The sequence below is a fragment of the Oncorhynchus masou genome, chromosome 31, assembly GCF_036934945.1.
Source record: "Oncorhynchus masou masou isolate Uvic2021 chromosome 31, UVic_Omas_1.1, whole genome shotgun sequence".
Taxonomy (NCBI): domain Eukaryota; kingdom Metazoa; phylum Chordata; class Actinopteri; order Salmoniformes; family Salmonidae; genus Oncorhynchus; species Oncorhynchus masou.
In genome coordinates, this window is record NC_088242.1 from 78,517,725 (window position 1) to 78,541,901 (window position 24,177).

Consider the following 24,177-nt stretch of genomic DNA (forward strand, 5'->3'; position numbering starts at 1 on the left):
GAAAACTAGGAACTCCAAAAAAAATAGGTCAATGATCTTCTGGTTGGAAAGTCGGCGCTCTAGAAAGATGCCCAAGTTTCCGGCATAGAATTCCGGGGTGGATGACCGTCCAAAACATTTTCTCCCAATTGACTTGAACGCACTGATGTCGGAAGTCGTAGATTTCCGAGCTCCCCGTTCCCAGTTGTTTTGAATGAGGCAATATATATTGCATTTATACATTTGCTATTTTAATTAAGAAAAAAATGCAAACGTGAGTTTGCATGACTACATTATTATTGCATGACTACATTATTATATGATCCCATGATAACCCAGTAAAATATGTACGGTTTCTAAAACCGCATCTTCAATCTAGCATGACACTTCTCAGTGGGATTCTAGTTCGATCTTTTACCATATGATTTGCTGTGTAAAATATACAAGACTTCAATTCCCAGAAAGCACAGGTTAATACAGTGTTTCCATGGTTATCATAACATAACAGAGACGTTTTTTGTAGGCTACCAGCAACAGGCAGGTAAGTGACATAGCTCGTAGTACACAGTGTAGGAAACAATGATAGCCAGTGGTCACAGATCTGTGTTGTGATGCGTTGCTAATTCACATGGTCATTGGCAGAAGTGGCAAAGTAGCACAAACAGATCTGGGAGACCAGGTAAGCTGTTAGCTAAGCTTCTACTTGAATGGTAACATGGCAGGTATTCCTGCAGGGTAAATGAAGAGCCTGTGAATATGGATAGTTGTGTGGTCCGTCTCCACACAGTGAAATTCAAGGCCAAAATAGACGGCAGCAGGGGTGACTTCACTTCCCAACTCATCAAAGTTGACTTCCACGAGCTGCTGGGAACCAGTGATGCCCCTGAGGTTGTTCCACAGGTGCTAGCAACCCCATCCACTCCCTGCGCCCTTCTAGACAATACCTCAATCACATTGAAGATATTGTGTGTATCTCTACCCATCCCCTCCCCGCCATAGCACTCCTCTTCTGTTGGAAACAGAAGTCTCATCATACCCTAGACTCTATGATTAATTCCTGTCACAGGCAATCATATGCATTATAGATTGATAGTCCAAATGCATCTACTCTTCTGGGACAACTAAACAGGACAGTAATGCCTGGCTCTGTGAACGGTAGTGTTGCTGAGCAACCAAGATGTAACATATAGAATACCTGCTCTTCTCACATCCGAAGATACTGTATGGTTGTGTAGCCAAGTGTCACGGCCATCGTTGGAAGGAGACCAAATTGCAGCGTGGTGAGCGTACATATTCCTTTTTATTTGAATGTCGCCAACAAAACAAGAACGACCGTGACACTTACAGGACTAAGTGCCACAAACAAAGTTAACTACCCATACTGAAAGGAGGGAAAAAGGGCTACCAAAGTATGATTCCCAATCAGAGACAACGATAGACCGCAGTCCCTGATTGAGAACCATACCCGACCAACACATAGAAACACAAATAATAGAAATAAAGGACATAGAATTCCCGCCCAAATCACACCCTGACAAACCAAAAAGAGACATGAAAAAGGCTCTCTAAGGTCAGGGCGTGACACCAAGTCTGCATTCTCATGCATATGTGTGTGGGTCGAGTACATGTGTTACTGTTTTTGGTTTGCCCTCATCCTATTCATAGACATACTTAATCTATCTTCCTCTGTAAAGACAGGGGCACAAAATATTTCACTTTTCCATTCCCAGTGCCCCTGTCCTTGATGTGGCGATCCACCAACGCTCCGTAAAAAAATAATCTAGAAACATGTCTATGGTAAAAAAGAGTATGTGGACTTTTCTGTGGCCTAAATGTATGACAATGTAATGAGACAGACACTTTTTACATCCGGCACATTTCTCCAACTAAATAACCTAACCTGGGGCACAATCAAATAAAAAATGTGTTGACATGTTAACAAACACATCCTGAAAACAGGACAGGTCAAAGTAAATTGGACAATATGGAATGGAGCATCAGGCTACTCAACTACTGCTGTCCTAGAGTTTCACGCCAAGGGCTAAAATGTCATGATCAGTGGTATGAAGTTTGTATCTATCCATTTTTAATGAGCTGATCATAGCCAAAAATAAAATACTTATACATTTCCCACTGTGTAAACACATCGATTCTCATTGCAAATAGGCTCAGGATAACTCCTGTAAAGTTGGGTAGCTGATATTCAGAGATTAAGTTGCCCAAGTAATTGATCACAGGAATCAGGATTAAAAAAGACAATGTAAGTGCCTGTTTTACAAAGCATTCATAAGAATGCATTTTACTAGGCAAGTCAAATTCTTATTTTCAATGACGGCCTAGGAACAGTGGGTTAACTGCCTTGTTCAGGGGCAGAACGACAGATTTGTACCTTGTCAGCTCGGGGATTTGAACTTGCGATCTTTCGGTTACTCGTCCAACGCTCTAACCACTAGGCTACTGCAGCTGACACTGTAGGCTATATCCCAGTAAGCATGGACCGATGTCAATGTCTTTTCGGGTGTCTTTTTTGTTGTTGGTGTTTTACAAACATTAGGCCTACCACATACATGGACATTCAGAAAATGACATTTCTGCCGACACTGTAGGCTACACCCCAGTTTTTTTGGTCCTCTCTGGACCCTTCAGGACCAAATCTGAACCAGTCATAGATGTCTATGTTTACTTCAGATTTGGCCCAAACATTAGACGTCTGTGTTTGGTTCAGATTTGTTGCGGTCCGGACCGACCTTGATTTGGTCCAAACATAGACGTCTATAAATTACATATTTTCAACTTTCATTCAGAACTGAAAATTTAAACATCCAGAAATTACGTATTTTCAAAGTCTGGAAAAAATATTTATTTTCAAAGTCTAGAAAATACGTATTTTCAACTTCCAATCAGAACCGGAAATTAACCTGATTTCAACATCTGGAAAATATGTATTTTAATGGTGGTTATAGGTGAGAATGGAGAGGGTCTATGTCTGGGGGATTGGGATGGGGTGACTGGGAGGTGTGTGTGGGGCCTCCACTCATCCCATTTCAGTCTATCGGAGGACCCACTAAACCCAAGTAGACCCCCACCAGCCACTATACTTTAATTTATAATGTAAAACAAACAAACCACAGTAATTAAGAGGCAGTTTTTTTCAAAAGTATGTACAATTGTACAAAATGTATCCACAGTTTTGGTACATTAGGAGAGGAGTTGGCCCTAAAAAGGCATAGCTCCTCAGGTACAAAGACTTACTTTTCTTATTTATTTGTGTGTTTTTTGTTAAATGTCTTCTCAAATGCCCACACTATATATGTAATGTATGCAATAACTATGTATTAATACGATGATCCTCCCATTTTATGGAATGCCCACTGCCCAAGCATGTAATGTCTGCTAAAATGTTTTACTTGGTTCTTCAATGATAGACAGAAATCCAACTTATCACATGGAATGTGCACTGGCTCCATGATGGGAGAAAAAGTATATGGTTCTCGAACACTTAAAGATATTGTCAGCAGTTGTGGTTTTCTAGCATGAGTTACATTTATAAAAAAAAGAGAAATTGAACATTTAAAGAGGAGCTGGGTTGAAGAGGCTTTTGCTGCCACCTAATGTAGAAGCAGCAGAGGTGTAGGCATCCTGATAAATAACAAAACCCCATTTTCCCTTACATCCCAGCACATGGACCAACAAGGCAATTTTGTAATGTTGAATTGTACCTTACACAGTGAAAAATACACATTGATTTCCTCCTATATCCCACCAGGGGCAACTCTGATGTTTTCAGATATAATTATTTTAGAACAAATCCAGACAGGGACTATGATTTTAGCAGGTGATCTAAATTATACATTCAATAAGATTGTAGGATGCAGTAATAAAAAAGGCACAGTTATTTCCAAAAAATGCACTCAACAATTTACTGGATTCTAGAATTCATGAAATAGTGATATCGGATCATTCTCCGGTATCATGTTCAATTACGCCAGTTTAAAATACCATTAGGGACAGAAATTGGAGAATGAACGTGCATCTTCTGGACACGAAATGTATTAAACAAAACAATTTAAGAGGGAGAATTTAAATAAGTATTCAGGCCCTTTACTCAGTACTTTGGTGAAGCACCTTTGGCAGCGCTTACAGCCTCGAGTCTTCTTGGGTATGACGCTACAAGCTTGACACACAGTCTAAGGTCCTGAGTGCTCTGGAGCAGGTTTTCATCAAGGATCTCTCTGTACTTTTGCTCCGTTCATCTTTCCCTCGATCCTGACTAGACTTCCTGTCCTAGCCGTTGAAAAACATCCACACAGCAAGATTCCGCCATCACCATGCTTCACCGTAGGGATGGTGCCAGTGCCAGGTTTCCTCCAGACGTGACGCTTGGCATAAAGGCCAAATAGGTAAATTTGGGTTTTATTAGACCAGAGAATCTTGTTTCTCATGGTCTGAGAGTCTTTCGGCCCTTTTTGGCAAACTCCAAGCGGGCTGTCATGTGCTTTTAACTGAGGAGTGGCTTCCGTCTGGCCACTCTACCATAAAGTCCTGATTGGTGGAGTGCTTTGGAGATGGTTGTCCTTCTGGAAGATTCTCCCATCTCCACAGAGGAACTCTGGAGCTCTGTAACGTGACCATTGGGTTCTTGGTCACCTCCCTGACCAAGGCCCTTCTTCTCCGATTGCTCAGTTTGACCAGGCAGCCAGCTCTAGGAAGAGTCTTGGTGGTTCCAATCTACTTCCATTTAAGAATGATGGAGGCCACTGTGTTCTTTGGGACCTTCAATGCTGCAGAAAGTTGTTGGTACCCTTCCCTAGATCTGTGCCGCAACACAATCCTGTCTCAGAGCTCTACGGACTATTGCTTCAACCTCATTGATTGTTTTTTTGCGCTGACATGAACTCTCTATCGGACCATATATAGACAGGTGCCTTTCCAAATCATGTTCAATCAATCGAATTTACCACAGGTGGACCAATCAAGTTGTAGAAATATCTCAAGGATGATCAATGGAAACAGGATGCACCTGAGCTCAATTTCGAGTCTCATAGCAAAGGGTCTGAATATTTATGAAATGAAGGTATTTCAGTTTTATTTTTTAATTAATTTGCAAACATTTCTAAAAACCTGTTTTTGCTTTGTCATTTTGGGGTATTGTGTGTAGATTCACGAGGGAAAAAATAATTTCATAAATTTTAGAATTGTAACGGAACAAAATGAGTCTGAATACTTTCCGATTTTCATTATGATATTCCATATTTTCTCCCCTTTGTCTTTTACACAAATTTGTTGCATATTTGTCATATCATCGTCAGTAATATTCCTCCTGCCTCTGGCCTTTACTTGGCTTAGAACTCTCATTCTTAATTGATTATGCTTTCAAATCCTGCAAACTATCAGTGTCTTGGAAGGGGAGGATATGACAATGGCTATTTCTTCATTCCTGTTTCTGAATATGACTATAATATGTTTTGTAACAGTACTCTATGTGTGTGTATGTGTGTGTTTTTTTCTATAGGTAGATAATACGGATATCCTGTGTTCAGTGGTTGCTCTGTTTGATGTGTCTCTCCCTGATGTTGGCCCTCAAGACATCCATGACACGGTACGCAGCCATGGAACGCACACTATAATCCTGCTCAGGCAACAGTCAGGTATACTTGACTTTCTACAGTATGGTTATTATTCACACGGTTAAAGTGGCCTTCTTTGGAAATAGACATCAGAATTCTCTGTTCTATTAATGTCCTGCTCCATTTCTCTGTCTCACCAACTCTCTCTCCCCCTGCTTCCCTTTCTCTCTCTCTCTCTCTCTCTCTACTCCTATTCCCCTTTCTCTCTCTCCCCCTGCTTCCCTCTCTCTCTACCCCTGATCCCTCTCTCTCCCCCCCTGCTTCCCTCTCTCTCTCTACCCCTACTCCCCTTTCTCTCTCTCCCCCTGCTTCTCTCTCTCTCCCCCTGCTTCCCTCTCTCTACCCCTACTCCCCTTTCTCTCTCTCTCCCCCTGCTTCCCTCTCTCTCTCTCCCCCTGCTCCTCTCTCAATTTCAATTCAATTCAAGGGACTTTATTGGCGTGGGAAATATATGTTAACATTGTCAAAGCAAGTGAAGAAGATAGTAAACCAAAGTGAAATAACAATAAAAATGAACAGTAAACATTACACTCACAGAAGTTCGAAAAGATAAAGACATTTCAAATGTCATATTACAGTTGAAGTCGGAAGTTTACATACACTTAGGTTGGAGTCATTAAAACTAGTTTTTTCAACCACTCCACAATTTTCTTGTTAACAAACTATCGTTTTGGCAAGTCGGTTTGGACATCTACTTTGTGCATGACACACGTAATTTTTCCAACAATTGTTTACAAACAGATTATTTCATTTATAATTCACTGTATCACAATTTCAGTGGGTCAGAAGTTTACATACAGTAAGTTGACTGTGCCTTTTAACAGCTTGGAAAATTCCCGACAATTATGTCATGGCTTTAGAAGCTTCTGACAGGCTTATTGACATAATTTGAGTCAATTGGAGGTGTACCTGTGGATGTATGTCAAAGCCTACCTTCAAACTTAGTGACTCTTTGCTTGACATCATGGGAAAATGAAAAGACAGCGGAAAAAAATTGTAGACCTCCACAAGTCTGGTTCATCCTTGGGAGCAATTGTCAAACGCCTGAAGGTACCACATTCATCTGTACAAACAATAGTACGCAAGTATAAACATCATTGGACCACGCAGCCGTCATACCGATCAGGAAGGAGACGCGTTCTGTCTCCTAGAGATGAACGCACTTTGGTGCGAGAAGTGCAAATCAATCCCAGAACAACAGATGTGTCAAGATGCTGGAGGAAACAGGTACAAAAGTATCTATATCCACAATAAAACGAGTCCTATATTGACATAACCTGAAAGGTCGCTCAGCAAGGAAGAAGCCGCTACTCCAAAACTGAGATAAAAAAGCCAGCCTATGGTTTGCAACTGCACATGGAGACAAAGATCATACTTTTTGGAGAAATGTCCACTGGTCTGATGAAACAAAAGTAGAACTGTTTGGCCATAATGACCGCTTGTTATGTTTGGAGGGAAAAGGGGGAGGCTTGCAAGCCGAAGAGCACCTTCCCAACCGTGAAGCACGGGGGTGGCATCATCATGTTGTGGGGGTGCTTTGCTGCAGGAGGGACCGGTGCACTTCACAAAATAGATTGCATCATGAGGGAAAAAATTATGTGGATATATTGAAGCAACATCTCAAAACACCAGTCAGGAAGTTAAAGCTTGGTCGCAAATGGTTCTTCCAAATGGACAATGACCCCAAGCATACTTCCAAAGTTGTGGCAAAATGGCTTAAGGACGACAAAGTCAAGGTATTAGAGTGGCCATCACAAAGCCCTGACCTCAATCCCATAGAAAATTTGTTTTGCAGAACTGAAAAAGCGTGTGCGAGCAAGGAGGCCTACAATCCTGACTCAGTTACACCAGCTCTGTCAGGAGGAATGGGCCAACATTCACCCAACTTATTGTGGGAAGCTTGTGAAAGGCTACCCAAAACATTTGACCCAAGTTAAACAATTTAAAGGCAATGCTACCAAATACTAATTGAGTGTATGTCAACTTCTGACCCACTGGGAATGTGATGAAAGAAATAAAAGCTGAAATAAATAATTATATCTACTATTATTCTGACATTTCACATTCTTAAAATAAAGTGGTCATCCTAACTGACCTAAGAGAGGGAATTTTTACGAGGATTAATTATCAGGAATTGGGAAAAACTGAGATTAAATATATTTGGTTATGGTGTAGGTAATCTTCCAAATTCAAATAATTAAAGTACAAAATGGAAAATTCATAAAATAAATATGGGTTGTATTTACAATGGTGTTTGTTCTTCACTGGTTGCCCTTTTCTTGTGGCAACAGGTCACAAATCTTGCTGCTGTGATGGCACACTGTGGTATTTCACCCAGTAGTTAAGGGAGTTATCAAAATTGGGTTTGTTTTCTAATTCTTTGTGGAGTTGTGTAATCTGAGGGAAATATGTATCTCTAATAGGGACATACATTTGGCAGGAGGTTAGGAAGTGCAGCTCAGTTTCCACCTCATTTTCTGGGCTGTGTGCACATAACCTCTCTTCTCTTGAGATCCAGGTCTGCCTACGGCGGCCTTTCTCAATAGCAAGGCTATGCTCACTGAGTCTGTACATAGTCAAAGCTTTCCTTAAGTTTTGGTCCGTCACAGTGGTCAGGTATTCTAACATGGTGTCGTGTCTTTGGCATCATTAAACTGAAGATGAATCTTTATCAAATAACTGTCTGTAATTATTATTACGTAAATATACTGATTAATCATGTAACTGTAATTAACTAGGAAGTTTGGGGCACCAAGGAAAATATTCAGATTATAAAGTTATAATTTTCCCAATATAACCTTCAGATATTTTCATATCTGATCAATAGTCTTCTGATTAATGAATTCTTCTTTACCTCACGTTAGTCTCATTCCAAACGTTGTAAATTGTTGGTTATCTGCACGAACCCCGTTTTCACTATGAGTCATCCATTCATCAATTGTCTTAAATCATTTATTTATTACCTAACTAAACAATCACAGAAGTGCACACACAAACAAACAAAGTAAATATGGTTACAAGAAATTATGGTTAGTTTTACCCTACTGATGATGTGTTGTTGCAATAGTAATCCTCATGTGCCCTAGTGGGCTAAACCGGCATGGCTTGTTAGACAAAAGGGGAGTGGGGTCAGCTGAGAAGTCACTACAGAGATGACAATTATAACAATTGAAATGCTAATCCTTTGCACAGGAACGCTCACTCATTCGGGAAGAATTGCAATCAATATATATATTTATGCTAAGTGTGTCGTCTGAGGGTCTCTGTTGAAAAGTTTGTTTCTGTTGGAGAGTGTCCGTCCTCTCTCTCTGTCATGGTTAGAATGGATAGTTCAGAGTCACATTCATTCATGTCATTATAGAATAGATGTTTCGGCGGTTGTTGGTCTTCGCGTTCAATGATACCGATTTCCGAGCTGCAGACTAGTAATTAATATCAAAGACTTGTTCTTATTCTGTCGGTATCGATAGTCTAAGAGTTTAACCACGTGGGATGGTTAAAGATTCAACAGTCTGGTCTCAAACCTTGGCCCCCTCGTTATCGAGGTAAGCTGGTCTGCAACATTTGTCCTCTCGTAATTGAGAGCAACATGGTCTGTTGAGAAATTCTCAAAGTGGGGTTTTTATTCGGGAGAGCAGAAAAAAGCTGTCTCATGACGCCAGGTCCTAACTATGCTCATGGGCGGTCCTCTGATTTAGTTAAACTCAAAAGGGAATTGGAGTTTCCTTCATTAAACAGTCCAAAATCACATTACACAATTTTACAAACAGTATCATCTTCACACATTCATCTTTTACAACAATTAGATGTAAACCTCATATCTGAGGCTATTTTATAAACAGCGTTATGGTAATGTGGCTGTATTGTCTCCCATGAGTTTCACAAAATTGTACCAAATGGACCAGTTCATAGCTGGATTCTTCACCGATCTTTTATACCTTTTCCAGAACATAAATGTTCTGTGAGGTGGAAGAAATTCCTTTGTTCTCTTCTATGAAAACTTTACTCTCTCTCTATACTGTGGCCATGAGGAGATAATCTCCTCCAGGAATTTACGACCTCTTTCTGACCACAGCAGCCTGGGTGTAGGAAACAGGGAGAGGGGGATGGGGCTTGCTGTACCCAAAGAGGGCAACGTCATGACAGCGGTGTACTCTCTGTTTTGGCCAAATAGCATTCTAGTTTGCTCTGTTTTTGGGGAATTCTTTCCAATGTGTCAAGCAATTGTCTCTTGTTTTCTCATGATTTGGTTGGGTCTAATTGTGTTGCTGTCCTTGGGCTCTGTGGGGTCTGTTTGTGTTTGTGAACAGATCCCCAGGACCAGCTTGCTTAGGGGACTCTTCTTCAGGTTCAAATCTCTTTAGGTGATAGCTTTGTTATGGAAGGTTTGGGAATCGCTTCCTTTTAGGTGGTTAGTGGGAATCGTGGGAATCGGCCTAATTCTGCTCTGCATGCATCATTTGGTGTTTTACGTTGTACACGGAGGATATTTTTGGTGTTTGTCCCATTTTGTGAATTCTTGGTTGGTGAGCGGACCCCAGACCTCACAACCATAAATGGCAATGGGTTCTATAACTGATTCAAGTATTTTTAGCCAGATCCTAATTGGTATGTTGAATTTTATGTTGCTTTTGATGGCATAGAAGTCCCTTCATGCCTTGTCTCTCAGATCGTTCACAGCTTTGTGGAAGTTACCTGCGGCGCTGATGTTTAGACAAATCTGCCCGATTCCAGCCTTGCTGAAGCACCCCCAGATAATCTCCGATCCTCTACCAAATTTCACAGTGGGTGCGAGACCTGGATAGACCTACAAGCCACAGTGTCTCGCACTCACTGCAAAATTTGTTGGAGGATCTGTGATGATCTGGGGGTGCTTCAGCAAGGCTGGAATCGGGCAGATGTGTCTTTGTGAAGGATGCATGAATCAAGCCACGTACAAGGTTGTCCTGGAAGAAAACTTGTTTCCTTCTACTCTGACAATGTTCCCCAACTCCGAGGATTGGTTTTTCCAGCAGGACAATGCTCCATGCCACACAGCCAGGTCAATCAAGGTGTGGATGGGGGACCACCAGATCAAGACCCTGTCATGGCCAGCCCAATCTCCAGATCTGAAACCCATTGAAAACCTCTGGAATGTGATCAAGAGGAAGATGAATGGTCACACACCATCAAACATAGCCGAGCTGCTTGAATTTTTGCGCCAGGGCATAAAGTCACCCAAAATCAATGTGAAAGACTGGTGGATAGGATACCAAGACGCTTGAAAGCTGTGATTGAAAATCAGGGTTATTCCACCAAATATTGATTTCTGAACTCTTCCTAAGTTAAAACATTAGTATTGTGTTGTTTAAAAATGAATATGAACTTATTTTCTTTGCATTATTCGTGGTCTGACAACACTGCAACTTTTTTGTTATTTTGACCAGTTATCATTTTCTGCAAATAAATGCTCTAAATGATCATTTCTTTATTTGAAATTTTGGAGAAATGTTGTGAGTAGTTTATAGAATAAAACTAAAATGTTAATTTTAACCAAACACATACTATAAATAGTAAAACCAGAGAAATTGCAGTTGTCTCTTAATTTTTTCCAGAGCTGTATATGTTGAAGAGGGTGGGGCTTAAGCTGCATCCCTGTCTCACCCCACGCCATGTGGAAAGAAATGTGTGTGTTTTTTGCCATTTTTAACCGCAGACTTGTTGTTTGTGTACATGTATTTTATAATGTCGTATGTTTTTTCCCCAACACCACTTTCCATCAATTTGTATAGCAGACCCTCATGCCAAATTGAGTCTAAGGCTTTTTAGAAATCAACAAAGCTTAATATTAAGAAGACTTTGAATTTGTTTTAGTTAGTTTGTTTGTCAATTAGGGTGTGTAGGGTGAATATGTGCTCTGTTGTCACGCCCGGGCCTTAGTTATCTTTGTTTCCTTTATTATTTTGGTTAGGTCAGGGTGTGACATGGGGGATTTATGTGTTTGTCTGGTCTAGGGGTTTTGTATGTTTATGGGGTGTTTTCTAGTCTAGGTGTTTATGTAAGTCTATGGTTGCCTAGATTGGTTCTCAATTAGAGGCAGGGGTTTATCGTTGTCTCTGATTGGGAACCATATTTAGGCAGCCATGTTCTTTGGGTATTTTGTGGGTGGTTGTCTTCTGTCTATGCACCAGATAGGACTCTTTCGGTTTTTCACATTTGTTGTTTTGGTATTTTGTAGTGGTCACGTTTGTCTTTATTAAACATGTTGAACACTAACCACGCTGCATTTTGGTCCTCTCCTTCAACGGAAGAAAACCGTTACATCTGTGATATGATTATTTGCTAAAAAGTCAATTTGACATTTGCTCAGTACATTGTTTTCACTGAGGAAATATACAAGTCTGCTGTTAATAATACAGATGATTTTACAAGGTTGCTGTTGACGCATATCCCACGTTAGTTATTGGGGTCAAATTTACCACTTTTGTGGATTGGGGTGATCAGTCCTTGGTTCCAAACATAGGGGAAGACGCCAGAGCTAAGGATGCTATTAAAGAGTTTAAGTATAGCCAATTGAAATTTGTTGTTTGTATGTTTTATCATTTCATTGAGGATACCATCACCACAGGCTTTTTTGGGTTGGTGGGATTTTATTTTGTCCTGTAGTTCATTCAAGGTAATTGGAGAATCCAGTGCGTTCTGGTAATCTTTAATAGGTGATTCTAAGATTTGCATTTGATCATATACGTTTTGCTGTTCTTTGTTAGAGCCAGAAAGATTGGAGAAGTGGTTTACACACAGATCTCCATTTTGGATAGATAACTCTGTGTTGTTTGTTTAGTGTTTTCCAATTTTCTCCAAAGTGGTTAGAGTCTATCGATCGTCAATTACATTGAGCTGATTTCTTACGTGCTGTTCCTTCTTTTTCCGTAGTGTATTTCTGTATTGTTTTTGTGATTCACCATAGTGAAGGCTTAGACTCTGGTTTTCTGGGTCTCTATGTTTTTGGTTGGACAGGTTTGTCAATTCTTCTTCAAACCATTTGTCATTGTTAATTTTCTTCGGTTTTCTGTTTGATTTTTTTTATTTGATAGGGAAGCTGAGAGGTCAAATATACGGTTGAGATTTTCTACTGCCAAGTTTACACCTTCACTATTACAGTGGAACATTTGGTCTAGGACGTTGTCTAAAAGGGATTGAATTTGTTGTTGCCTAGTTGTTTTTTGGTACCATCCTTCCATCTATAGCGTTTCTTAATATTACTCAGTTTCTTTGGCTTTGCCTCATGGTTGAATATTGTTCTGTTCAAGTAGACTGTGATTTTGCTGTGATCTGATAGGGGTGTCTGTGGGCTGACTGTGAATGCTCTGGGAGACTCTGGGTTGAGGTCAGTGATAAAATAGTCAACAGTACTACTGCCAAGAGATGAGTTATAAGTGTACCTACCATAGGATTTCTTTGGTGACGTCCAGGTTCCTGCTCTGCTCTTTAGGCCAAAAGCAGATGACCTCAGGCCTTGGATATTCCAGGATGAGATAATGATAGCTTTGTGTTCTATAAAGTGTCCAATGTTGGTCGTGTGGTTTGACCTCAGGCCAGTAAGTGTGAGCAGAGCCTGCTGAGCATCTGGTACATGAAATTGCAGGTCTGGGAGAGACACTCTCTTGCCGGTCTGGGTGGGGTGTCTATTGAGCTGTTGCTGCTGTGTGAAGTGTTGGGGCTGCGTTTGAGAGCGATGTCCTTTAGGGTCCGGGCGAAAGTGGGCACTGCTGCCTTGTATAGGTGGTCCTGGTCATAAAGGCTGTTCAAGTCCAGGGTGGAGTGGTGGGCCAGGTAAACATTTGGTTTTGAGGCATAGTCACAGGAAATAGTTGCGTTTACCTGCTGTATGGTAGCAGGGTGGACGTCTTTTTGTGGTACCAGGCTGGAGATAACCTTATGCGTTGGAGGAAGTAGAATACCTTTTTTCTATCACTTTTTTCTATCACTGTGCTCTCAGATCGTTTGTGCCTGTGTGTATTATTATGTGGCTGGGTGACCCTAGTTGGTCCTCAGACAGAAGGTCTAGGGTGCACTGGGTGTTTGGACACCAGAGTTTAGAAACTGTGTTTGGGAAAAAGTGGTTTTCTTGTATATACTTCCCATTTGGGTCAATAAGGAGTATAATCTGTGTGTCTCTCTCTCCTCCTGCTCCTGTCTCTCTTGACACTGCTCCTCTCTCTCTTTACACTGCTTGTACACTCTTTCCACTGCTCCTCTCTCTCTCTCTCTCTCTCTCTCTCTCCTCCTGCTCTCTCTCTCTCTCTTTCCTCCTGCTCTCTCTCTCTCTCTCTCTTTCTCTCTCCCTGTTCCTCTCTCTCTCTCCCTGTTCCTCTCTCTCTCTCCCTGTACCTCTCTCTCTCCCTGTTCCTCTCTCTCTCCCCCTGCTCGTCTCTCTCCAGATGTTTTAGGAGAGTACAGAAGCAGAACACCGCCCACTTTTCGAGGGGAACCTGTGAGCTCCCCTGTCCCTGCAATGAGCATCATACCTCCAAGTGTTCAGTGAATCAGAAGACAGTTCAGACAGCTCGGATGACCATGAAGAAGGCAAGGAGGGCACAGAGCCCAGGTACAATACTACAGTAGCTCTTGCATCACATTGCACTGCTGCTGACCCACTGTTACATTGGCTTATATTACCATAGTACTGCTGAATTCTCAAAGCTCTTCTTGGTATTGGCAGATGTACTGCTCTTTCTATGATGCTGATCCATGAGTTCACACTAATACACAATGGATCCATATAGCACTGACTTAGAATGCCAACGTCAGTCTCACTAATCCAGCATTTCCCAAACTACACAGCTGATTCAAATGATCAAAGCTTGATGATTAGATGATTATTTGAATCAGCTGTGTAATGCTAGGGCAAAAACCAAAACGTGCCCCACTTGGAGTCACAAGGACCGAGTTTGGGAAACGCTGCACTAAGCCATTAACATTTCAAGCATTTAAAACAAACAAATGAATGAATGAATGAATGAATTAACAAATTAGCGTAAATAAACAAATTAATGAAGTAAAGGATTTACTCAAAATGCAGTCATTTACAAATGCATTTCTGCCGTGAGTACCATGACAATTATATTTTTTGCTCTCAATACAGGGTTGAAGTGACCACCAAGTCTATTAATAAGTAATGCTCTGTGGCATCCATTTCCAAACAACTCAATTAGTTCACCAGTCTCACAGAGAGATGAATACTGTATAAAGGTGGATCCTCAGGGGAACCATAAAGTTAAGAGAATGGGATGGTGCATAGATGGGATGATGCCTTAGATGGGATCGACTGAAAGACACTTACAAAGAGAAAGGGGCCCTGCTCTGGAATAGCAGGGCATGGCAGACATACCCTTTTTGTTTAAAGATGTTACCCACTGAGCGCAAACTGGTTGGATTAACATGGTTTCCATGTCAATGAAGCAAAAAAAATCTATATTATATGGTTGAAGCAACGTGGAGAACTGGTTGGATTTGGAAAAAGTCATCAACCTAAAGGAATTTCTGGAATTTGTATAATTTTTGGGGTTGATTTCACTTTGAATTCACATTATTTGACAACTCAATCAAATGTAAATCAAAAATCAAAGTTAGTCATTGAACTGATGTCTGTGCCCGGTGGGTAGCATCGTACTGTTAGAGTATATTACGTACAGTGCCTTGCGAAAGTATTCGGCCCCCTTGAACTTTGCGACCTTTTGCCACATTTCAGGCTTCAAACATAAAGATATAAAACTGTATTTTTTTGTGAAGAATCAACAACAAGTGGGACACAATCATGAAGTGGAACGACATTTATTGGATATTGGATTTCAAACTTTTTTAACAAATCAAAAACTGAAAAATTGGGCGTGCAAAATTATTCAGCCCCCTTAAGTTAATACTTTGTAGCGCCACCTTTTGCTGCGATTACAGCTGTAAGTCGCTTGGGGTATGTCTATCAGTTTTGCACATCGAGAGACTGAAATTTTTTCCCATTCCTCCTTGCAAAACAGCTCGAGCTCAGTGAGGTTGGATGGAGAGCATTTGTGAACAGCAGTTTTCAGTTCTTTCCACAGATTCTCGATAGGATTCAGGTCTGGACTTTGACTTGGCCATTCTAACACCTGGATATGTTTATTTTTGAACCATTCCATTGTAGATTTTGCTTTATGTTTTGGATCATTGTCTTGTTGGAAGACAAATCTCCGTCCCAGTCTCAGGTCTTTTGCAGACTCCATCAGGTTTTCTTCCAGAATGGTCCTGTATTTGGCTCCATCCATCTTCCCATCAATTTTAACCATCTTCCCTGTCCCTGCTGAAGAAAAGCAGGCCCAAACCATGATGCTGCCACCACCATGTTTGACAGTGGGGATGGTGTGTTCAGTGTGATGAGCTGTGTTGCTTTTACGCCAAACATAACGTTTTGCATTGTTGCCAAAAAGTTCAATTTTGGTTTCATCTGACCAGAGCACCTTCTTCCACATGTTTGGTGTGTCTCCCAGGTGGCTTGTGGCAAACTTTAAACAATACTTTTTATGGATATCTTTAAGAAATGGCTTTCTTCTTGCCACTCTTCCATAAAGGCCAGATTTGTGCAATATACGACTGATTGTTGTCCTATGGACAGAGTCTCCCACCTCAGCTGTAGATCTCTGCAGTTCATCCAGAGTGATCATGGGCCTCTTGGCTGCATCTCTGATCAGTCTTCTCCTTGTATGAGCTGAAAGTTTAGAGGGACGGCCAGGTCTTGGTAGATTTGCAGTGGTCTGATACTCCTTCCATTTCAATATTATCGCTTGCACAGTGCTCATTGGGATGTTTAAAGCTTTGGAAATCTTTTGGTATCCAAATCCGGCTTTAAACTTCTTCACAACAGTATCTCGGACATGCCTGGTGTGTTCCTTGTTCTTCACAATGCTCTCTGCGCTTTTAACGGACCTCTGAGACTATCACAGTGCAGATGCATTTATACAGAGACTTGATTACACACTGGTGGATTGTATTTATCATCATTAGTCATTTCGGTCAACATTGGATCATTCCGAGATCCTCACTGAACTTCTGGAGAGAGTTTGCTGCACTGAAAGTAAAGGGGCTGAATAATTTTGCACGCCCAATTTTTCAGTTTTTGATTTGTTAAAAAAGTTTGAAATATCCAATAAATGTCGTTCCACTTCATGATTGTGTCCCACTTGTTGTTGATTCTTCACAAAAAAATACAGTTTTATATCTTTATGTTTGAAGCCTGAAATGTGGCAAAAGGCCGCAAAGTTCAAGGGGGCCGAATACTTTCGCAAGGCACTGTAAATTGTAGAATGGTCTCAGTGTGTTCTTAGGACTGTGAGTTGTCAGCTTGCTGTGTCAATATGCTGTGCGTGTGTGTGTCCCTGTGCGCATATACACTACCATTCAAAAGTTTGGGGTCACTTAGAAATGTCCTTGTTTTTGAAAGAAAAGCAAATTTTTTTGCCCAGTAAAATAACATAAAATTGATCCGAAATACAGTGTAGACATTGTTAATGTTGTAAATTACTATTGTACGTAGCTGGAAACGGCTGATAAAAAAAAATGTTTTAATGGAATATCTTAATAGGCGTACAGAGGCCCATTATCAGCAAACATCGCTCCTGTGTTCCAATGGCACGTTGTGTTAGCTAATCCAAGTTTATAATTTTAAAAGGCTAATTGATCATTAGAAAACCCCTTTGCAATTATGTTAGCACAGCTGAAAACTGTGTCCTGATTAAAGAAGCAATACAACTGGCCTTCTTTAGACTAGTTGAATATCTGGAGCATCAGCATTTGTGGGTTCAATTACAGCTTCAAAATAGCAGGAACAAAGAACTTTCTTCTGGAACTCGTCAGTCTATTCTTGTTCTGGGAAATGAAGGCTATTCCATGCAAGAAATTGCCAAGAAACTGAAGATCTCATACAGCGCTGTGTACTACTCCCTTCCCAGAACAGCGCAAACTGTCTCTACGAGAATAGAAAGAGGAGTTGGAGGCCCCGGTGCACAACTGAGGAAGAGGACAATTACATTAGTGTCTGGTTTGAGAAACAGACGCCTCGCAAGTCCTCAACCGGCAGCTTCATTAAATAGCACCCGCAAAACACCAGTCTCAACGTCAACAGTGACGAGGTGACTCCGGGATGCTGGCCTTCTAGGCAGAGTTTCTCTGTCTAGTGTCTGTGTTCTTTTGCCCATCTTAATCTTTTCTTTTTATTGGCCATTCTGAGATATGGCTTTTTCTTTGCAACTCTGCCTAAGAAAGAAAGTGTTTTGATCCTGGCCATTTTGAGCCTGTAATCGAACCCACAATTGCTGATGCTCCAGATACTCAACTAGTCTAAAGAAGGCCAGTTTTATTGCTTCTTTAATCAGGGACAAAAGTTTTCAACTGTGCTAACATAATTGCAAATGGGTTTTCTAATGATCAATTAGCCTTTTAAAATTATAAACTTGGATTAGCTCACACAACATGCCATTGGAACACAGGAGTGATGGTTGCTGATAATGGGCCTCTGTACGCCTATGTAGATATTCCATAAAAAAATCAGCCGTTTCCAGCCACAATAGTCATTTACAACATTAACATTGTCTACATTGTATTTCGGATCAATTTTATATTATTTTAATGGACAAAAAATGGACATTTCTCAGTGACTCCAAACTTTTGAATGGTTGTGTGTGCGTGTGTGTGTGTGTGTGTGTGTGTGTGTGTGTGAGAGAGAGAGTGCATGTGTGAGTGTGTTGGTAGCTGTAAGGTTGTGTCACTGCCTTTTGATGTGATTCTAATTGACAAGAATGACAAATTAGGGCAAAGTAAACCCAAGGCTAGACCTGGCTAACAAGAGCTACTCTATTAACGATAATGAGATTACAGGGCTGTGAGGACACTGCTGTCAGCCAAGTGCTGTCACTTGTCTGCCTAGAATTTATCCCACCCCTGCAGTAGAGCAGACCAGACCCTACTACCAAAGACAGTACAGTATGAAGATAGGCTAAAACTGCTTCTCCAATAGAAATCCCCGATCACACTTGTAGGCGATGTCATGGCGACGTTGGCTAGCTAAGCTCATTCATAGAAACACGTCATCGGGTCTAATGGTCGTCTTGCACCAAACTGGGCATTTGCAGGCTGTCAAATCAAAGGAATTCCTTCAATGTAAAGTTGTTTTTGACGAAAATTAAAATGTGTCAGTTTGTCACTTTCACGAGGTTGGAGTAATAACATGTTCAACTACTTAAGACATTGGCTGAGATCTAATTTGTGCCTTTAGATTTCGAGAAAATTAACAACTAATGAATTATCTCATTGACTGCTCAAACTCCAAACCCCGGCTTGGTCTGTTTGGTCTGTTTTGGAAGCTTTCCCAGAAGTCTTGCGATGTTGCGCCTCTGGGTTTAGAAACTCTGTGCCACTACCATCAGCACTGATGATTTGGAGATGACATTTCCTGGAAGGGAGAGCCCATGTAAAAACACCCACTTCCCAGTTCTTGCCTGCATTATGGCATTATCATAGGCAGAAACAAACCCATACCGATCATTATGAAGTCACACAATTTCTGAGCACTGAAATACCATTGAGTTTAAGGTGATGTCCCAGAGAGCTGAAGTACTACTGCTCAGAGCTCTCAGAGAATGAAAGTATTATGGTATAGAACCCTGACATTCAATGCAGTGTGTGTAGACACTATTTTGCTGATTAATTATCAGTCCGCAGACATGTCAGAGACATGGCTTCACATCGGGTTGTGTTTTGTAGTGAAAAACCTTATATTTTCATTTACTATCTTGTGTGCCTTGGTGTGTCTCATTAGCGTGTATAATAGTCTGTATTTCATAGTGTCCGTTGTCTTCATTGTGTCAGTTCTCTTAGGCCTAGCTTCTAAGAGTGTCTTATAAGCATCTTATTACCTAGCTATACCTTTATTCCTCTTATGGTAGAAGGATTATTTGGCAGAGTCAGTCCATCCCTGTGAGTCTAAACTGTTCAGTGTTCCATCCCTGCAGGTCTGCGTCTGCATGGGAGACCTTCTGTACGGGGCTGGAGGAGTTCCTGGTCAGGGCACGGGAGAGGAGGGCACAGAGAGAGGCTCCAGGAGACGACCAGCAGATCTTGCCCACAGCCATGGGAGCTGAGTCACTCATCGTAGGGGCTGCAGCATACAAATTAAAGACATTGTGAGTAGCAGTATGAAATGAAGGCAGCTGCAATATATCAGATACAAAGGGACATACAGTACTGTGCTAAAATGAATATGATTACAGTCACAATGTAATGGAGGAAAATGATCAAGTATGAAGGTTTTTGGCCAGGTGACACCTCAAACTTAGAGATACTAAACTTTTTGCTGAGGTTTTGTCAAAGAAACATGATTTCCTTGTGTGTCTTCATCTACATTTCTTCCCCCAAATGTGTTTTCTGTTATTTCTCCTTTTTCAGTATTATGTCAACATCGTAGCAATTCCAAAGAATCTGTCTCTGCTTTTACATGTAAAAAAATGCATTTACATCAGGGTACTTACTATATAAACCATTTGTTAAACATTCTACTTGAACCCACATTTTTATGACTCGGGCAGGACATAATAAACTGAATGTTTTAGCCTCAAGGACATACGGGAAATGCCCTTAAACACAATTGCCCAGTTAGGATAGGGAACAGACTGGGTACAGTGTCTAGCTAGTAGGCATTCACATTTCTATCCATCCTCTACTCTTGGACTGAGTGGATTCCCTCCAGGTTTTTTAAATAGTTTTTTTTATTTATATCTTTAAAATGAAAGAGGCCTTGTTATTATAAGTCCCCTTCTGTAAATCAGGTCTGGGTCCCACCCTTTGTGGCCTGCATCCCTCCCACACCCTCTCTCAGCTCGCCTGTGTCTATTTCCAGAGGATGTCTGAACTGAATGCTGCGCTGTGAGGGAGGTAGTGTGTAATTACCTCCCAATGAGAGAGCAGCAGCAGCAGTGGCATACTGCTTCCCTTTCCACTGCTGCCCCCACCCTCCCATCTTATCTCCGTGCCAATGGCTTCAACATGGCAGCCAAGCTCACCCCACCTCCCCCCTCTGCCATTCTGATCCCAGCCTCCACACATTCACAGTTTGTCCAGTAAAGTGAATGCTGAGGACAGAGAGAAAAATATAGTTTGCAGCTTAGGAGTGGTTCAGCTCTGCTGCTTTAGCTCCTCACCAGTCCATTGCATGTGCTCCTAAAATAGAAACAGGAATATTAATCTAATGTGGAAGTATTAAGCTTTTAACCTGGTATTACCCCAGCGGTTACTTATGGACATAACAATCAGTGTTAACCGAGACATTAATGGCCATAAAGAGAGTGATCAACTCAGGCATAGATGCTAGCTAGCTAATGACCATTACTAATGCACACGATACAGAGAATAAGAGCATTACTGGTAATGGGGATGATAGTAGTGGTCATCATGTGCATTACCGCTATAGTAATGGCTATTGGCAAAAATAAGGACATGAGTCAGGAAGACAACATTGAGTGAAAGCAACAAATAACACTGAAAAACAAAAAATGACTGACCTCCTTTACCTTTCAGGTCAACAGGAGAGAAGGTGCTACAGTTATCTCTAATGGCTACCAGGAAGCGCTATCGGAACTGTGGAGTGGGTCGCCACATCATAGAGGTAGGGTGGGGCTGGGGCATGTGTTTCTCAGCTCAGTGGGACATATCATTTCCCAGCAGCTATGTAAAACCCTGCTTTAGTGAGAACCTGAAATTAGAATATATTATCTCTGTAATGTTGGGCTATGGTTTGAAAACTAGGAAGGAGCAAGATGAAAGAATAGTAGGCAAATCCAGTTAAAAATAATATTACTAACTAAAAGTGATACATAATGAAAGGTCAGTTTACTGTAACCATAGAGAGTGAACTATACATAATGTACATTTTCTTGAACTATGGACCAGCAGTCTGTTATTATGTCAGGAGCTAGGGTGTGTCAGCCAAATCAGGGCAGCGCACTGGCTGCCGCCACAGTCCCTCAGCATCTCTGATCTGCTCTGTCTCTGTGTGTGGTTAGAGCTCCCCTGCTGGCCATGAGAGGGCTTACAGCTTTTCACACAGCAATATTTCACTTGGTTGTAAATGTCAATCCCAGTTCTACCACCATCTGTTTGTGATGATGGTGCAGTATTTCAAAAGCTTACTTTTGTTCTCTGTGTCCCTCTGTGGTGGTTAGCTACTAAAGACCCAGTCTGTGTGTGGGGCCTACGATGCGTTCCTCGCTCACGCTGACACAGACACGGTGGACTTCTTCTCATGCTGTGGACTCACTGACGATGCCCTGCACAATTTTTTTTTTTTTACCTTTATTTAACCAGGCAAGTCAGTTAAGAACAAATCCTTATTTTCAATGACGGCCTGGGAACAGTGGGTTAACTGCCTGTTCAGGGGCAGAACGACAGATTTGTACCATGTCAGCTCGGGGGTTTGAACTCACAACCTTTCGGTTATGAGTCCAACACTCTAACACTCTAACCACTAGGCTACCCTGAAACACATCACCACCACCAGTCCATGGTGTTGCAGGTGTTGTTTACATCCACCTCTTTCTGTCTTTCATCAGAGAAGTGAGGGATGAATGGACCAACACCACGCTAATGAGTAACCTACCTCCCTCCACCACCGGTGAGTTACCTACCTCCCTCCACCACCACCGGTGAGTTACCTACCTCCCTCCACCACCGGTGAGTTACTTACCTCCCTCCACCACCACCGGTGAGTTACCTACCTCCCTCCACCACCGGTGAGTTACCTACCTCCCTCCTCCACCACCGGTGAGTTACCTACCTCCCTCCACCACCACCGGTGAGTTACCTACCTCTCTCCACCACCACCGGTGAATTACCTACCTCCCTCCACCACTGGTGAGTTACCTACCTCACTCCTCCACCACCGGTGAGTTACCTACCTCCCTCCACCACCACCGGTGAGTTACCTACCTCCCTCCACCACCGGTGAGTTACCTACCTTGAGTTACCTCCACCCGGTGAGTTACCTACCTCCCTCCACCACCGGTGAGTTACCTACCTCCCTCCACCACCGGTGAGTTACCTACCTCCCTCCTCCACCGGTGAGTTACCTACCTCCCTCCACCACCACCGGTGAGTTACCTACCTCCCACCACCACCGGTGAGTTACCTACCTCCCACCACCACCGGTGAGTTACCTACCTCCCACCATCACCGGTGAGTTACCTACCTCCCTCCACCACCTGTGAGTTACCTACCTCCCTCCACCACCGGTGAGTTACCTACCTCCCTCCACCACTGGTGAGTTACCTACCTCCCTCCACCACCACCGGTGAGTTACCTACCTCCATCCACCACCACCGGTGAGTTACCTACCTCCATCCACCACCACCGGTGAGTTACCTACCTCCATCCACCACCACCGGTGAGTTACCTACCTCCCTCCACCACCACCGGTTAATTACCTACCTCCCTCCACCACCGGTGAGTTACCTACCTCCCTCCACCACCGGTGAGTTACCTACCTCCCTCCACCACCACCGGTGAGTTACCTACCTCCCTCCACCACCACCGGTGAGTTACCTACCTCCCTCCACCACCACCGGTGAGTTACCTACCTCCCTCCACCACCACCGGTGAGTTACCTACCTCCCTCCACCACCACCGGTGAGTTACCTACCTCCCCACCACCAGTCCACCACCACCGGTGAGTTACCTACCTCCCTCCACCACTGGTGAGCCCTACCTCCCTCCACCACCACCGGTGAGTTACCAACCTCCCTCCACCACCACCGGTGAGTTACCTACCTCCCTCCACCACTGGTGAGCCACCTCACATGAACCACACAGGGATCTCAGTACAGGCCATATCAATGAAGCCGTAACATGTCCTCTCTCCTCTCGTTCTTCAGAGTCAGAGAGCCGTAACCCAGGGTTTTCCTTGATGCTGCTGGAGCTGGAGCTGGAGGTGGAGATGGCGTGTGTTGAGCACACAGCTCTCCCGCTGTGCTCATACAGACCACCCCTGGTTAACATTGTTTCTTAGAGCAGAGAGTATATAAAGTAACACATAGATTACACAGAAATGTCTCAGTATTATTACTGCCTTTGTTTGTGCCTTGTGCCAGGCCGTACTTTGAGCTTAATTGACCTGCCTCGTAAAATAAAAAATAAAAATGTTTCTCTGAGAGAGTGTCATCATACACTGAGAGAGTGTCATCATAACATAAGACCACACATTACGATGCGCCATGCTTGTCAGGGTTGTGCCCTGTCAGATACTAATTGTTGTGTCTTTATCTCTGTCAGGAGGACCAAGGCCCTGGCAGCCTACCAGCAGCAGGCAGTGTGTGTGACAAGGCTGGTCAGAGAGGTCAAGACCCTTAGAGAACAGGTGAGAGTAACCAGCCATAAGAGGATATTTTATGGAATATAAAGCCCTGCTAGTTAACTGTACATTCAATACATCTGTGTTAACACGTTCAGTTGGAGCTACAGAGAAGGGAAGTGGACACCCTAAACAATGAGTTGGACAAGGAGAGAGAGAGCGATGGCA

General features: G+C 42.4%; 1 long non-coding RNA gene across 1 annotated transcript; it reads left to right on the forward strand.

Moving 5' to 3' along the window:
- The first annotated feature begins 5,504 nt into the window (after nt 1-5,504).
- Nucleotides 5,505-21,965, forward strand: LOC135525297 (uncharacterized). Its single transcript, XR_010453116.1, has 5 exons — nt 5,505-5,627; nt 14,027-14,193; nt 19,625-19,795; nt 21,186-21,273; nt 21,830-21,965. It is a non-coding gene; the product is annotated as an uncharacterized LOC135525297 (long non-coding RNA).
- The last annotated feature ends 2,212 nt before the right edge of the window (nt 21,966-24,177 follow it).